Raw genomic sequence first — 17,293 nt, 5'->3', positions numbered from 1 at the left:
CATTAAGTATGACAAAATTAACAAAGATAAAAATATTATTAAGCCCTGATTTTGAGAACTGCCAAGCTGATACAACTTCTTAGGAAGTCAGCAGCTCTCAGGATCAGGACCGTAATTTGCTAAAGAAGGACAAAGAAAGTGCTCAAGATGTTACAAAGCAGCTTCAGAAAAACCAACACAACAAAATCTGTCTGCAGCCTATGTTATCCTATAATGCAAGAGGGCAATAAAGGCTTGTTCCAAAGCAAGAAATGAAAATAGGGGAAAGGAAAACAATAAGAGAACCATCATCATTTTAAAATTCTAAGTGGTTTAAGGTTAAATTGTAAAATTTTCATTTGAGAACTACTCACTGAGTTAGACCAGGGCTCTCATGAGAGAATAACTTTAACAGGAAAACATCAAAGCCTAAGAAGCTATTTCCATTGGAGAAAAAAATGAAAAGCAAACTGACTCAAGTAAATAAAATAAAATAAAATAAAATAAATAAAACAACACTCACTCTTTACATTTTCCAACATTATTACCATTGACTTTGGGGTCAAGGTACTTGCCTGTCTTTCTTAAAAGACTAAATGAAAATGGTTTCTCTGTATAGCCAACTAATTGGTTACTAAGTGATTGAAGGGTAATTTATCTATTAGCCCAAATTGGTCGCTCATTAAAAAATACAGCCCTTCAGCCAACCAGCAGCCTACCAACCAAATAGACAGGTGATAGAACCTCTGAAATTTGGATTATGTATAAATCTTGTTTAGAGGCCTGATCCCACAAACCCCAAAACTCTGGTAACTTTAATCGGTCAAATCACACAAATACAGCAACATAATAATTTAGCCCTTGAAGGGAAATTACCCAAGTTTGTAAATTTTTGCAGGATCAAGCTTTAAAATTGCAGTTAAAGAGACACACTCAATATTTTCAGGATCAAAACGATATCTGACCTACTTTAAGAATGATAAGTGTCAGAATTTTAAATAATGCAGTTTTTAAAAGACACCGGCTCACTGGCAGAGAACATACAGAAACTATTTATTTTTTTGCCTGGCAAAAAACAACAAGAATGGTTTTTGTGCTCTCTGCTGGCTCTGAAGTAGTAGCTAACTGTTGTTCCACCAATTGTTGAAGATAAGAAAGGCATAAAACAAAATGATTGGCATGAGAAGATTTAATAGAAATTGATCTTTTAAGACAAAAATCTGGCATGTGAATTTCAGATCCCTTCATAACACTGGGAAATGTTTACTAAATGGAGAAACACAAGACTGATATAGTGGAAAAAATATAGATACCTCCAAGACAGTAATTAATTAAAATACCACCTATTAAAATAGCAATAGGAAACCACTGTTATGTTTTTGCAGGCTTCATTTTTGTTTTGTGAACTCACAAAAATCAGTTCAAATATTGTGAAAAATTTATTTCTCTTCCCATAAATATACCCATATGCTTTATGAGGGCTGTTCAATTAATTTGTATCTAAGGCTGTGACGCAAACAATGTAGTAAACTGTGAAAAATACCTTTGCATGCTCTTTTGTTTTGTTTTTTCTGTCCAGGAGCATAAATAACTGAACACACTAATGATGAGTTGCCTTGATCTGTGCAGAAGAGGCAGAAAGTGAATGGGTGGCACTAAATGTCAAAAAACTTTACAATTCTAGGGTGCCACAAACGGACAGTATGGTTAATAAATTTTGAACAAGGTTACAATAAATAAAAACCAACAGAGAAATGGCCATGCCCAGACCAATATGCACAGGAGGGGAATGGTGAGGATGAAAATCATGTACCCATTCTTAAGGCACACATTGTACCCATGAGGCATTTTACTATCCAAACATCTATTATACAAATACAGCCAAAACATAAGAGGTTCCCACATTACATAGATGGCAACTTTACAGTCCAAAAAGTAGATTGTTTCTTACTGACAGTCTGTAACTGATTGAGTCTGTATGCAACTACTTTGATAGACCTCTTAAAACTGTCCATTTCTGGATCTGAAAGCAATAATCTGTCTATCTTAATCTTAATTATTTTAAAGGTTACGGCCAAATTATTACTCTTAAAAGCAAAGCTACATAGGGTGATGAGGATATGGAACACTCAAGTTGTAGTGCCCATGGACATCATGCCTCTGCAAAGCAAGTTGTCTCCAGGATATTGAGGGGTAACAAGAAGCAGTGGTATTTGCTTCACATGTAGAAAAGGCAAGCCTCTGGCCATTCCCACACTATATCCAGACACTTTTCTCTGGGGAAGGCTGTTTCAGCAGCACATCTTGATTTCCATAGGTCATAACACTTGTAGTCAAAGTCTGTAGTTATGCTCTAGTTAAACTACAGCTATTGGACTTGAAGCTGCAATTAATTAAAGGAAGTCTTAAAAGGCCTGTGTTATGCAGGAGGTTAGACTAAATGATCATACTAAATGGTCCCTTCTGGGCTTAAAATATATATGCCTACGAAACTGTGTCTATCTCTTGCAGGGGAGTGTGAGGAGGAAGGGACTTGCAATATTGTCTCCTGCCACCAGTGCATCCACAGAGGCAACAATGATTTAGGTCTTAGCTTTTGAATTCCTAAATTGCTCACCACCAAGTACAGATGTCTATATAACAATCTTCTCAGGCCTTTTTCCTCCCTTAATAGCATTTCTACTGTGGCTTAAGGGAGCCATAAATCCTGTATTGAAGAGAATAAAATGTCCTGGGGCTGTGTTTGTTTGTGGCAAGAAATTTCTGCCTTCTGCTCTATGGATTGAATTACAGCCAATTTGTGTGCTGTCTCCAGAGGGATGACACAAGAAACTGCATGGGTAGAGGACCCTGGAACTCTGCAGGGTTAATTTTAACTTGTTTATGCTTTGGTAGGGGATTTCCTGGTTCCTCTTGTTTAACTGAGATGAAATGAGGCTTGCCAACTGAACCAGCATACAATATCAGAAGGCTGTGGATACATTTAGTATATATTCTAATAGCACAGGACTGCTACCTGCATTGTTAAAAACAGAACACAGAATACAAGTTTCTTTGCTGTATATTTGACCATTTCTAAGCATGAACTCCTCTAGTTTGTTTGCTCTGAAACTCAAATCTGCTGTGAATCTAGCTGTCTACAGGAAGGCTCCTATTTGCACTCTACAGTCCACTGTGCTCTCTGTGCGGTGTTCAGTGATAACTCAGTCCCAAATCCACAAAGAGACATAGCCAATGAGTGCTTCAATGCCTACCTTGTAGACACCTAACCACCCAACAGAATCCACAAAGCCTGAGTTAGGCACCTAGACTCCCTATACAATGCAAAGGGAGAGATAGGTGCCTAAGAATAGGATCCATAAAAGGAAGCACACTAGACAGGGAGCTGCCTAAGTTGGCCTAAGTTGGGAGCAGGGTGACCACTTTTTCAAAAGGCAAAAGCAGGACACATGCAGGAGCCCCACCTGCTCCGTTACCCTGCCACTGCTCCTCCTCTTCCCCCTGAGACCATGCTGCTAGAAGCCAGAGGTGGGCTGTGGTAAAAGCTGCCCAGGGAACTCAGGCTGCTGTGTGGAGCCCCAAACCCTCCACCTTCCATGGGTTGGGGGCCGAGGTACCAAAGAACAGCTCCCAGCCTGTGTTTCTGTCCCCTGGGGTGCACCCTCCTGGGCAGGTGGAGGGTCTTAGTGTTTAAGGAGTGCTAAGTGCTAAGACCTGCTTTTTCTGTATTTTGTTCCAGTTGGTTGTGCAGAACAACAAGAGCTTCACAGTGCCCCACCCTGAATCGCTTTCTGGGAAGCTGAGTCCTTAAAGTCCCAAGCACCACAGTATAGCCATATCAAGACCGCTTTGTTTACATTCTCAGCTTCTCTTCCTCTAAGCCAGTAAAATTATCCTGCCAGTTACATAATACTCCTCAACATGGTTGTGTTGCTGCATTTTATTTCACTCCATTTTTCCTTTCTCCTTTTTGTTCTCTTCACTTAAACATGAAATGCCAACTCTTCCTTCACTATATTTACATCCATCCCAGATCATTACAATTCTACACATAGACCTCCAATTATTTTGTACAAAGATCAAATGTAGAATAAAGTCATTAATATGTAATAATGAAGCTTAACAATTTTCTCAGACTTAGTTAAAGAACTCTTTATAATCTAAAAGCAAGAAAGACTTGAGGCAGGAACAAACTTGATATTCAGTATAAGCAGACAAACCGGTCACCCCTGGGCTAATGTTTTGCCTAATCATTAATTAACATTAGGCTAATGATGTATTTTCCAGACAGTTTAATAACAATCTCCAAATAAAAATATACAATTACTATGGATTTAACATAGTATGACTATTCTCAATATGTTGTATAGATGCCATGGGATTTACCCCTACACCATTAGCCTACTGCAGGATTTATTTGAGCCACATGATATGCAATATATATTATTTAGGGTTGCTTTGGGTTTTTTTTTTAAGAACTTTCCTGATATCTACTAGTCTGCTGGGATTTGTTGTGATGGTGTTTCTTTGTCTGATTACTCTGTTTATAGTGATTGTAATGGGCATAGAATAATTTCTAAAATTATTTTGTAATATTAAAAAAAATGATTTTGTATTAAGTCATGGGTGTGAGTGAGAGGGAGAGATAGAATTACTGTATAGCTTTACATTTACAAAATACTTGTAAATGGAGAGCTGAGAGCAGCTTGCTGCCCTCAGACCAGCTGAAAGGAAAAGGACAGACAAGCATTAGGTGAAGGACCCATGCACTTTCCAGTTTACATTTTATGCGCCTGTTTTTGAACTAACACAGATTAAAAGGTATTTTGGTTTAGGAAAGGAAGGTACTACATGATGCAGAATCAGATGCAGAATAACCAGCAAGCTGAAATGTACACCAATCTTTCTAATGAGCTGCTAGATGAGGAAGGTACAAAAACTGAAATAAAAAACTCATTTAATCTCTTAGGCACACTTTAGTGACCAAAAAAAAAAAAAAAAAAAAAAGGCTGATAATTTACCCCTAAGTGTTATAAAATCTCATAATAAAAAAAAAAACTAAAATATGCATTAGCTCCTACTACTAACATAGATATACTGCCTTAAAATGCAGTGACTAGAATTTCTGATTCATCTTCTTCTAAACATATCTTAAGTGCCTAGAAGATCTTCTGTGTAAATGTTAATGATGGGCAAACTTCAAAAGGTTCATTTCAAATACACCCACTGACTATTATCTGCACTGCATACAGATCTGAAGCTTCTCTGAATATGCCTGAATCTTTTCTGGCCTCTATTCATTTTTCCCCCTAACTCTTTTCCACCTTCTGCACATCTTTCACTTTCCTCAGTGTTCAGTGTTATCTTTCATCATTTATTCATCCCCATTCTTCCATTTCCCTGACACCTAGTAATATCACCTGTGTGCCAAATTCCTTCCCCCTGGCTCCTAAGTATCTTGCTCTCTTTGGTGACATTCCATTCAAGACAGAAATTATCAAATGGGGCTGTGGGGAACAGAGGTTTGTTCCATACAATAACCTTCAGATAACCCCCTCCTATGCCCTAGAGAAGGGGTTGTCCACTGGGAGATTGCAGTATCCTGGGGAGGTGCATCAGACTTTCCAGGCAGGAAGACATGGCGAGCCTTCTCATGGTTCGGTGGGTATGGCACAAGTGTGGGTTTGGAACTGACAAATTTGAGTGAGTGGCATTGTGACCTGGTGCATGGGGTCACAGAATCTCTCTGCTTTGGCCTGGCCACCCCTTCCACCCTTGGCTGAATCTGTCATCCTTAGGGTTGCCAGGTGTCTGGTTTTCGACTGGAATGCGCAGTTGAAAAGGGACACTGGCAGCTCTGGTCAGCACTGCTGACTGGGCCGTTAAACGTCTGGTCAGCGGAACGGTGGGACTAATGCAGGCTCCCTGCCTGCCATCACTCCGCACAGCTCCCAGAAGCAGCGGCATGTCCCCGCTATGGCTCCTAGGCATAGGGACAGCCAGGGGCTCTGCACGCTGCCCCTATCCCAAGCGCCAGCTCCACAGTTCCCATTGGCCGGGAACCGTGGACAATGGAAGCTGCGAGGTGGCACCTGTGGATGGGGTAGCACACAGAGCTGCCTGGCCGTGCCTCCATGCAGGAGCTGGAGTGGGGACATGCTGCTGATTCCAGGAGCTGCCTGAGGTAAGTGCCACCCAGAGCCTGCCCCGCACCCTTCCACTCCTCCCCCAACCCTGATCCCCCGCCCGCCCTCCAAACCCCTCAATAGCAGCCTGGAGCCCCCTCCTACACATCAAACCCCTCATCCCCAGCCGCACCCCAGAGCCTTCACCCTCAGTTGGAGCCATCACACACACACCTTCACCCCAACCCCCTGACCCAGCCAGGAGCCCCTTCCCACACTCTGAACCTCTCAGCCTGAGCCTGGAGCCCCCTCCTGCACTCTGAAGCCCTCATTTCTGGCCCCAACCCAGAACCCACACCGCCAGCCCAGATCCTGTACAACCTCCCACACCCCAACCCCCTGCCTCAGCCCAGAGCCCCCTCCCATACTCTTAACCACTTGGCTCCACCTCCCAGCCCAGAACCCCCTTCCACATCCTGCGATCCTCATTTCTGGCCCCACCCTGGAGCCTGCATCCCTAATCAGAACCATCACCCCCACCCGCACCCCAATCCTCTGAGCCAACCTGGGGAAAATGAGCGAGTGAATGAGTGTGGGGAGAGAGAGTGACAGAGGGAGGGTGAAAGGAGTGAGCAGGGGGCAGGGCCTCAGAGGAAGGGAGGGGCAGGCAGTGAGTCAAGGATGTTCGGTTTTGTGTGAGTAGAAAGTGGGCAACCCTAGTCATCCTAGGCAGCTGCCTAGTTTGCTTGTAGTTTGCCTGTAGTTACAATGGGCCCTGCCTATTTAAAAGTGGCCAAGCCAAGGCCCAGATGACCCCCCCCCCCGCTCCGCAGTTTATCCACAAGGTGAATTCTGTCCAGCTGTTCTTATTTAAATCTTGCATTGTTGGGAGTCTCTCAGGTAAGGTGGACCTAGGAATATATTTTCCTTCAACTTTCTCAAACTTGTGTGATAGATGAGCCACCTGCCCAGCAGAGAGTGAGACCTAAAAAGGGTCATAGATGAATTTCAACACAATTGGCAACTTGTGAAGATTCAGAGAAACAAAAGGAGATACAGATCTAAAAGATATGCTCTAGTTTAACTACCAGTTGTTGGTCTAGATGAAGAATGCACTGGATGAAATCTATGGCCTGTTCGTAGGAGTCAAGCTACATAATCATGAGGATACCTCATGGCCTTACAAAGCTATGAATATGGACCTAAATAATTGTGAGTTTTGTTAAAATTCTGAGCTTCTAAAATTATTCACACATCTCTAGAAAATATTCCCTCCTCCTATTAAATACAAACTTGCATCATTCCTTAAGATTGTCATCATCTATTATATATTGAGTACTGAAAATGTACTTAGGGGTGTCCAGTACATAGAGGAAGCCATTAACCCTTACCCAAGAAATGTATAAGGTAGTATAAATACAAAATCAAAATGTTTTATCTGTTTTATAAGTCAAATTAAATTATACATTAGTAGTACAGATACATAATAAATTGCTGGACTAGATGGAAGTGCAAGCTAAAAGCTATATAACATTCAGAAAAATATGTTATATCTATGACAGAAACTTCCACAAAAAAATCTACTGATACCCTGATACTATTTATGCTTCCTGCACTGTACAATATAGGGTTTGCAAGTGGATGGCCTCTTCTTGACTATAATTGCCATAACTGGATAAGATATCTGCTTGACCAGGCTTGTCCAGGCAGTCATCAGCAAGCTGCTGCTGTGATCAATGCAGTGTTTAAATAAAAAAACATTTCAATCAAATCAGAAAAGTGTCTGCTATGATGGATGAGACACCAGAATGTGCTGGACTGAGAGATTTTTGTTTTGTTTTGAAATAACTGCTTAGTCATAGGAAACTTTGATGAACAATAGTGCAGTCTTCTTTACAGTGTGCCAGCTCTTTTACTGATCCCTTTGCTCTCTTAGCAGTCAATCAGTAATTGTTATCCTATCTTAAAATATTGTTGTCCCTTTTTGACCAAAGCAGCTAGTCAAAGTTTGGGGTCCTGCAGAAGTTCTATTTGGGAGCAGAAACTGATGAAGGAGAAATGGAAACTGGTGCTTTCTTTGATACACTCAGGTATTTTTAAAAGGAACATACAAAGTCCCACTTCTCCAAATGTAGGAGAATCACACACGCACAAAAAAAGAGAAAAAAAAAGGAGTAGTTTTTTTTGCTTATAGACCCAAGCTTCTCTCAGCCAGCATCCCAACCCAGAATTCTCTCTTGGCTTCTCCCAGGGCCATACTGTCACAGAGCAGGGCAACTGCACCAACTCAGTGGTTCAGCAAGGGCAATCACCTCAGCTTCCAGCTCCTCAGCTGTTGTCTTTCTGGGTGGGCAACTGCATCTTTCTCTATTCTGACAAGGGTATTCCATGACTGCACAGTTCCCTGCCCTCACTGGATATTTCCCAGCAAAACCGTCTGACTAAACAGACTTCCTTGCTTTCTCTTCAGTGACAGATAACAGAGTGATTACAATCTACATACCACACAGACTATGCTGACAGCTTGTGCCACACGCTCTCAAAGAAACTGCGGAATCACCTGATCAACATCCTCTACAGCAAACAGGGAAAGATTAAGAATGAGCTCTCAAAAATGGATACTCTCATAAAAAACCAACCTTCCACACAAACTTCCTCGTGGCTGGATTTTACTAAAACTAGACAAGCCATTTACAACGCACACTTTACTTCTCTACAAAAGAAAAAGGACATTAAACTTTCTAAACTACTACAGGCTACAAGGGGCCACAGCAATGGTCCCCTCAACCCACCCAGCAATATTGTTAACCTATCCAACTGTACTCTCAGCCCAGCAGAAGCAGCTGTCCTATCTCGGGGTCTCTCCTTCTGCCCCTCCACCCCCTCGAACATGATACAGTTCTGTGGTGACCTAGAATCCTATTTTCGACGTCTCCGACTCAAGGAATATTTCCAAAATACCTCTGAACAACATAATGATCCACAGAGGCCTGCCTACCAACATTACAAAAAGAAGGATTCTAGGTGGACTCCTCCTGAAGGTCGAAACAGCAGACTGGACTAGAGTGCTTCCGCCGACGTGCACGGGCTGAAATTGTGGAAAAGCAGCATCACTTGCCCCATAACCTCAGCCGTGCAGAACACAATGCCATCCACAGCCTCAGAAACAACTCTGACATCATAATCAAAAAGGCTGACAAAGGAGGTGCTGTTGTCATCATGAATAGGTCGGAATATGAACAAGAGGCTTCTCGGCAGCTCTCCAACACCACTTTCTACAAGCCATTACCCTCTGATCCCACTGAGAGTTACCAAAAGCATCTACAGCATTTGCTCAAGAAACTTCCTGAAAAAGCACAAGATCAAATCCGCACAGACACAACCCTGGAACCCCGACCTGGGATATTCTATCTACTACCCAAGATCCATAAACCTGGAAATCCTGGGCGCCCCATCATCTCAGGCATTGGCACCCTGACAGCAGGATTGTCCGGCTATGTAGACTCACTCCTCAGGCCCTACGCTACCAGCACTCCCAGCTACCTTCGAGACACCACTGACTTCCTGAGGAAACTACAATCCATTGGTGATCTTCCTGATAACACCATCCTGGCCACTATGGATGTAGAAGCCCTCTACACCAACATTCCACACAAAGATGGACTACAAGCCATCAAGAACACTATCCCAGATAATGTCACGGCTAACCTGGTGGCTGAACTTTGTGACTTTGTCCTTACCCATAACTATTTTACATTTGGGGACAATGTATACCTTCAGATCAGCGGCACTGCTATGGGTACCCGCATGGCCCCACAGTATGCCAACATTTTTATGGCTGATTTAGAACAACACTTCCTCAGCTCTCATCCCCTAACGCCCCTACTTTACTTGCGCTATATTGATGACATCTTCATCATCTGGACCCATGGAAAAGAAGCCCTTGAGGAATTCCACCATGATTTCAACAATTTCCATCCCACCATCAACCTCAGCCTGGTCCAGTCCACACATGAGATCCACTTCCTGGACACTACAGTGCTAATAAACGATGGTCACATCAACACCACCCTATACCGGAAACCTACTGACCGCTATTCCTACCTACATGCCTCCAGCTTTCACCCTGACCACACCACACGATCCATCGTCTACAGCCAAGCTCTGCGATACAACCGCATTTGCTCCAACCCCTCAGACAGAGACAAACACCTACAAGATCTCTATCAAGCATTCTTACAACTACAATACCCACCTGCGGAAGTGAAGAAACAGATTGATAGAGCCAGAAGAGTTCCCAGAAGTCACCTACTACAGGACAGGACTAACAAAGAAAATAACAGAACGCCACTAGCCGTCACCTTCAGCCCCCAACTAAAACCCCTCCAACGCATTATTAAGGATCTACAACCTATCCTGAAGGATGACCCAACACTCTCACAAATCTTGGGAGAAAGGCCAGTCCTTGCCTACAGACAGCCCCCCAACCTGAAGCGAATACTCACCAACAACCACATACCACACAACAGAACCACTAACCCAGGAACCTATCCTTGCAACAAAGCCCGTTGCCAACTGTGCCCACATATCTATTCAGGGAACACCATCACAGGGCCTAACAACATCAGCCACACTATCAGAGGCTCGTTCACCTGCACATCCACCAATGTGATATATGCCATCATGTGCCAGCAATGCCCCTCTGCCATGTACATTGGTCAAACTGGACAGTCTCTACGTAAAAGAATAAATGGACACAAATCAGATGTTAAGAATTATAACATTCATAAACCAGTCGGAGAACACTTCAATCTCTCTGGTCACGCAATCACAGACATGAGGGTCGCTATCTTAAAGCAAAAAAACTTCAAATCCAGACTCCAGCGAGAAACTGCTGAATTGGAATTCATTTGCAAATTGGATACTATTAATTTGGGCTTGAATAGAGACTGGGAGTGGCTAAGTCATTATGCAAGGTAGCCTATCTCCCCTTGTTTTTTTTCCTACAACCCCCCCCCCCCCCCAAGACGTTCTGGTTAAACTTGGATTATTGCTGTGCACATTGTAAGATGAGCTATTGCCAGCAGGAGAGTGAGTTTGTGTGTGTGGTTTTTGGAGGGGAGTGTGTGTTGTGGGGGGGGTGAGAAAACCTGGATTAGTGCTGGAAATGACCCACCTTGATTATCATGCGCATTATAAAGAGAGGTTTCAAAGAGGAATGGGCTATTACCAGCAGGAGAGTGAGTTTGTATGTGTGTCTGTGGGGGGGGGAAGGGTGAGAAAACCTGGATTTGTGCTGGAAATGGCCCTCTTTGATGATCACTTTAGATAAGCTGTTAGCAGCAGGACAGTGGGGTGGGAGGAAGTTTTGTTTCATGGTCTCTGTGTGTATATAATGTCTTCTGCAGTTTCCACGATATGCTATGCATCCGATGAAGTGAGCTGTAGCTCACGAAAGCTCATGCTCAAATAAACTGGTTAGTCTCTAAGGTGCCACAAGTACTCCTTTTCTTTTTGCCACAGATATAAGTGACCATACAGCTCTTTCTAAGCAAGCCTACTTTATTTTTAGGTAAAAAACTTCACAGTGAAAAAAATTATTAGGAATATTAAAAGAACATTATTAGGAACACATGCTAATAAGCTTATCAGGCATCACCCTTCCATAGGGGCTTCTTCGTCATTACGAGTTCATCATAGCTTCAGCTCAGAACAAGCACACAGTCTTATGGGGCCTCAGTGGACTAAGTCCTACATATCTTCCTCTAAGGATTTGGGCTCTCCATAGACTAGGGGTCCTGTCCATTAACTGGATCAGCAAGAAGGACCTGAGTCATTTTAAATTCAGGCTTTTGTCCAAAAGTCTTTTATTTTTCTGTTGGTCTCTCTGTTGGAGAATACAGTTTGAACCAGCATATGAATATCTTCCTGGATGGTGGCTTCAAAGGATAACAACAGAAGAAGTTCATTAGCTTCCCCCCTTCTTACTAGAGAAGGTACATGAAATGACACACCACCACACACACAATTATGTTTTTAATACCATGTGCTCCAAAGCTATTAACCATAATTCAATAAGGTTTAACTTAATTCCATAATGTTTGTTCAGGATATTACAGGATATAGTCAGTCTGCCACACACTCCATGCTCCAGACTTCTGCTTGGCTTTTTTTTCTCTCTCTCCCTGAGTCTCTCTCAGTTTTTGTATGTACTCAACTTGTCTTTCACACAAAGAGACACACACAGTTCCATCAATTAAAGCCTCGATCCCTGGATTTTAAAACCCTCTGGTTACATGATTCAGCTTCTTAGCATTTCCATCTGCCTGTGTTTTTGGGTGCTACTTCCATTTTTTTCAGCCATGTGACTCAATCACCCAACCAATAACAATGTAATAGTTCAACCATTTACATGTGCTAACTGGAGTGGCCTCAGACTAAATTCTCTTTGCTCTCAAAAAATCTCAACTAACAACTTTAACACAGTGCCCTTATTTCTTGCCTTTTGATTTTTCTGTATTAGAGTGTTATTGAACACCTTTTAGATGTTTCATAGTAGGATTTCTAGGACAGGCATGGGTAAGATTTATTTTAAATTGGTTGGAACAGCAATTTTAAAATACTATATCTAAATATGTGGGGGGAGGAGGGGAGGGAGAGTCTAAAACAGTGGTGGGAAACCTGTGGCCCATCAGGGTAATCCGCTGGCAGGCCGCCAGACAGTTTGTTTATGTTTGCACAGCCTCCCCCGCTCCCAGTGGCCATGGTTCACTGTTGCCGGCCAATGGGAGCTGCGGGAAGCAGCGGCCAGCATGTCCCTGTGGACCACACCACTTCCTGCAGCTCCCAGTGGCCGTGGTTCACTGTTGCCGGCCAATGGGAGCTGCGGGAAGCAGCGGCCAGCATGTCCCTGTGGACCGCACCACTTCCTGCAGCTCCCATTGGCTGGGAATGGTGAACCGCGGCCACTGGGAGCTGCGGGCAGCCGTGCAGATGTAAACAAACTGTCTGGTGGCCCGCCAGTGGAATACCCTGATGAGCTGCATGTGGCCCGCAGGCTGCCAACCACTTGTCTAGAAGGTTCAAACTCTGTATTTTGCATATATATTTTGCATATATGCAATCTTTTGCACATACACTTTGCATACAGTATCACTTGTGCCAACTTCATTTGTTTAGTAATAACAGACAAAAATGTGCTCAGAAATGGAGGCTAAATTGGGGGATACATTAGGGATTTGACCTCAAGGGTGACCAGGGTTTTTCAGTCTCACTAGTTACTTGCTAATATTTTTCATCTATTCTTACTAATATGTTGCATTGTACTCTTAAATTGGTGACATATAGCGGCCTTTGTGTGGGGACACAGAGGGATTGAGGGTACTAGGGTCAAATGTGCAACCAATGTAAGACACAGAGACAGAAGCAAAAAGTATACTTTCAGAGGTGCATATTTCATCAAGAGTCTGGGGCTGGGAAAGCCTGGCTGCAGAACTGCATAACCTCTGCATATGCTTAGGGAGCAAACTGGACTCACTATCGGAGAATGGGGGGTGTCAGGGTTCCCTCCCCACTCTGAACTTTAGGGTACAGATGTGGGGACCTGCATGAAAGACCCCCTAAGCTTATTTCTACTAGCTTAGGTTAAAACTTCCCCAAGGCACAAATTATTTGTGTTTGGAGGGTATGCTGCCACCACCAAGTGATTTAACAAAGAATCAGGGAAAGGACCACTTGGAGTTCCTATTCCCCCAAAATATCCCCCCAAGCCTTTACACCCCCTTTCCTGGGGAGGCTTGAGAATAATATCCTAACCAATTGGTTACAAAGTGATCACAGACCCAAACCCCTGGGTCTTAGGATAATAGAGAAATCAGTCAGGTTCTTAAAAGAAGAATGTTATTTAAAAAAAAAAAGGTAAAAATCACCTCTGTGAAATCAGGATGGAAAATAACTTTACAGGGTAACAAAAGATTCAGAAACACAGCAGAACTTCCTCTAGGCTTAGTTTCAAAGTTTCAATAAACAGGAATAAACCTCCCTCCAGCAAAGGAAAAATTCACAAGCAGAACAAAAGATAATCTAACATGCCTTGACTGGCTTTTACTTACAATTTTTGTAAGATGAGAGACTTTTAGGATGGTTTATAGGAGAAGTTTTCTGACCTGATGCTTCTCTGCTTCCCAAGAGAACACACAGAAACAAAGCTGTCCTCCCCCTCCCCCCAAGATTTGAAAGTATCTTCTTTCCCCATTGGTCCTTTTGGTCAGGTGCCAACCAGGTTATTTGAGCTTTTTAGCCCCTTACAGGTAAGGAGGAATTCTAGGCCACCCTTAGCTGTATGGTTTTGGCAGGGGGGAAATCACAATCCCAAGGAGTTGCTCAATCTTTAGGCTCATTACACAAATGAGACTGTATCATGGATCAATCAGTACTGTGTCATAATATAGGTATTTCTGTTACCCTGAAATTTAGGCTTTAGGGCACCCCTAGAAGAAACTGCCTATTCCCCCTTAATCGGCTCTGCCTGGGGTATCGGACTCCAGAGTAGGTAAGAAAATCCTTGAAGGTCACGGATATACCTTCTGATAAAGTGATTGACATAGGTAGCACGCTTTCCAAAACAAAGTATCTTTTATTAATGTAAGCAACAATCCCTACTGCAATGTAATCTAAAATCCTAAATGAGGCATAAGTCCCTTTCACAAATCCCTTACTGAAAGCTAAAGGACCTTTAAACTACAACAGTATACATAACTCTAAGCATACATACTTTAAATGACTCTAAGCAATGTGCTCTATAACAAATGGTCAGTCCACTATAGATTGCTGATAGAAATTCTTAAATATGCCCTAAATTGTACATAGGTAAATTGCAATTAAAAACAGAATTTATGCATTCTTATTCACACACACACACTATACACTACCCTACCCTATATTTATGCTATATTATCATTAAAATACTAGAAGACTTACTTTATAAATACTTTGGTTTTACTCTTTAATCTCTGTATCTGACTGCCGCTTCTATTTGCTACTGCTATTTCTGCTTGCTTCTTGGTCAGCTCTGGTCATTTACCTCCACTCCAATCTTCTGCGGTCAGGTCTCTTAGCAGCTTCTGACTTCTTTTTCATCAGTTTTTCTTGCAGTCTTTTAATCTCCTTGTCCATCCTCTCCTGATTGCTAACTCTGCTCCTGAGCATCTGACTGTTATACAGTGCTATCAGCTCCCAGGTCTTTGTCGGGTATGTTTTGCTACTAAACATTACCTCATTCTTGTATATATGTCAACACTTTGCAAATGCTCACAGTTGCTGTTAACCTCAGAGTTATGATTCTGCCTACCTTTTCACACACTTGGCTTTTTGCCAAGGCAGCATCTTGAGCTAGTTGTTTACCTCAACTGGCCTTTCATCCACTTGGCCTTTTGTCAAGATGCAATTTTAGCGTTCCTGGGCTTTCTGCCAATTAACAACACTTTTCACCCTTTTTCAGCACCTAGCATGCTCAAGATCTACAATTTCCATCTTGGAGTGGAGTGACTCCTGCTTATTCAGAATAGAGCTTAGACGCACAAAATAGAGGCTGAAGAATTTCTCTGGTAATACTTCTATAATACTCTGGGGTTTGCAATCTTCGCATATAGATCAATTATTCTAATATATCCACTTCCAAGCTAGCTGAGTCCTCTCTGACTCCCAGTTACCACTTCCCATTTTTTAAAAAATTTCTTAATCACCAAGATGTTGCCTCAGCTTTGCAGGCAGAATGAGCCTCCTAGCCAGGGTGGAAAAGCAGTGGCTGTCTCTGATCAGTAGATAGCTTCCAACAAAAGGGAAAAGAGTGAGGCTGCATATCATTGGGGATGATGGCAGCCATGTGCAGTAGACTCATGGAAAGATATCACCAAAAGAATGCAACTGCAAATCCTAATTGCAGCTCTTCATAAATGGGAGAGCCCTAGACCTCCGATTAGAGTTGAACACCAAAGCTACACAGTTTGACCAAAGAGTTTTTGCAGAAACTGTGCTCAACTGGTAGTGGAAGGAGTCTTTGACTACCTCAACAGTCTTGGGAAATGGTGGGAGTCAAAAGCTAAGGCATCTTCTCTCAGATACTACCTGTGGGTGAGATTAACAGGGCTGTACTGAGAGCACAGCACCAGGCCTATTTATTTATTTATTTATTTATTTATTTATTTTTTGCTTTGAGAAGGAAGCAGCGAACAGTGAGCATCTTCTGAGTAGACACTTGGAGGCATAAGAGTCTTTTGGTAATACTCTTTTCAGAAAGAAGTTTAGATAAGAACTAATAAATATTATACATTAAGAGTTCTTTTGATTTTTTTCTTGCACATTAGTTTTCCATCCTAAATACATGTACAGTTATTTCCCTGATTCATGGACCTATTTTCTTGTTTATATTTAGAGCCCATAGTTTTAGAGCTGGAAATAAGAATTAGCTTGTCTTTTTGTTCTCACTTTATACAAAAGCTGGTCAACTGCTAACTGTTAAGTTGATTAATTGAGAAATGAGGCCATATTTTGTTCAATAAATGTATTTGATCAACCATTTCCCACACCCCCTGTCCTTCAGCCAATAATAATTGGTTCAAAGAAGAATGCAGAGTATTACTGGTGAAAGTTGCTGAAGGCAACCGTATTCAATTAGCATGATTCTGATTTTTCTATAGAGATGTAACACTCAGACAGCCCTTACTCCTGAGCTCTTTTACAAAGGAATTTGAGCATTTTTTGTGGCACACTGGATTTAATCGTCCAACATTTGATATGTGCTTTGAGTAGAAATACCCGTAAGAAGAAGCTACACAATAAATGTAAATCCTGTTCCTTTAAAGACAGCCTGAGGTTGGCTTTAACTATTGCCTCCAGCCAGGAACAATTGATTTGTAAACCCAGATCCTGTCACCTCAACTCTTTCGCTGACAAAAGTTCAGGCAAGATCAAAGTGGGATTTGAAATATTAGGTTCTGAGACGGGAAAGTGGGAAATCTATCCGGAGTTAGACAGGGAGTGGGGATGTAAGCAGATACAGGGAACAATAGCTATTTTATGGAGAACAAAGACTATTTCACTTCCCCCAGATAATTCACTAGATCAAACTCTACATTGCTGAAATGCTGATATAACCTAGACCTACATGCTTGGTATAATAATTAATTTTG

General features: G+C 42.2%; 1 long non-coding RNA gene across 1 annotated transcript in view; it reads right to left on the bottom strand.

Moving 5' to 3' along the window:
• The window catches only part of LOC141982349 (uncharacterized), a 72,851-nt gene extending 57,406 nt beyond the window's left edge, over positions 1-15,445 (bottom strand). Inside the window, exon 1 of the long non-coding RNA XR_012638038.1 lies at positions 15,084-15,445. This is a non-coding gene — a long non-coding RNA (uncharacterized LOC141982349). The remainder of the gene's footprint in view (positions 1-15,083) is intronic.
• Positions 15,446-17,293: the final 1,848 nt, after the last annotated feature.

The sequence above is a fragment of the Natator depressus genome, chromosome 1, assembly GCF_965152275.1.
Source record: "Natator depressus isolate rNatDep1 chromosome 1, rNatDep2.hap1, whole genome shotgun sequence".
Lineage (NCBI taxonomy): Eukaryota > Metazoa > Chordata > Testudines > Cheloniidae > Natator > Natator depressus.
The sequence above is the reverse complement of the archived record's forward strand: the minus strand, read 5'-3'. Positions and strand labels throughout refer to the sequence as shown.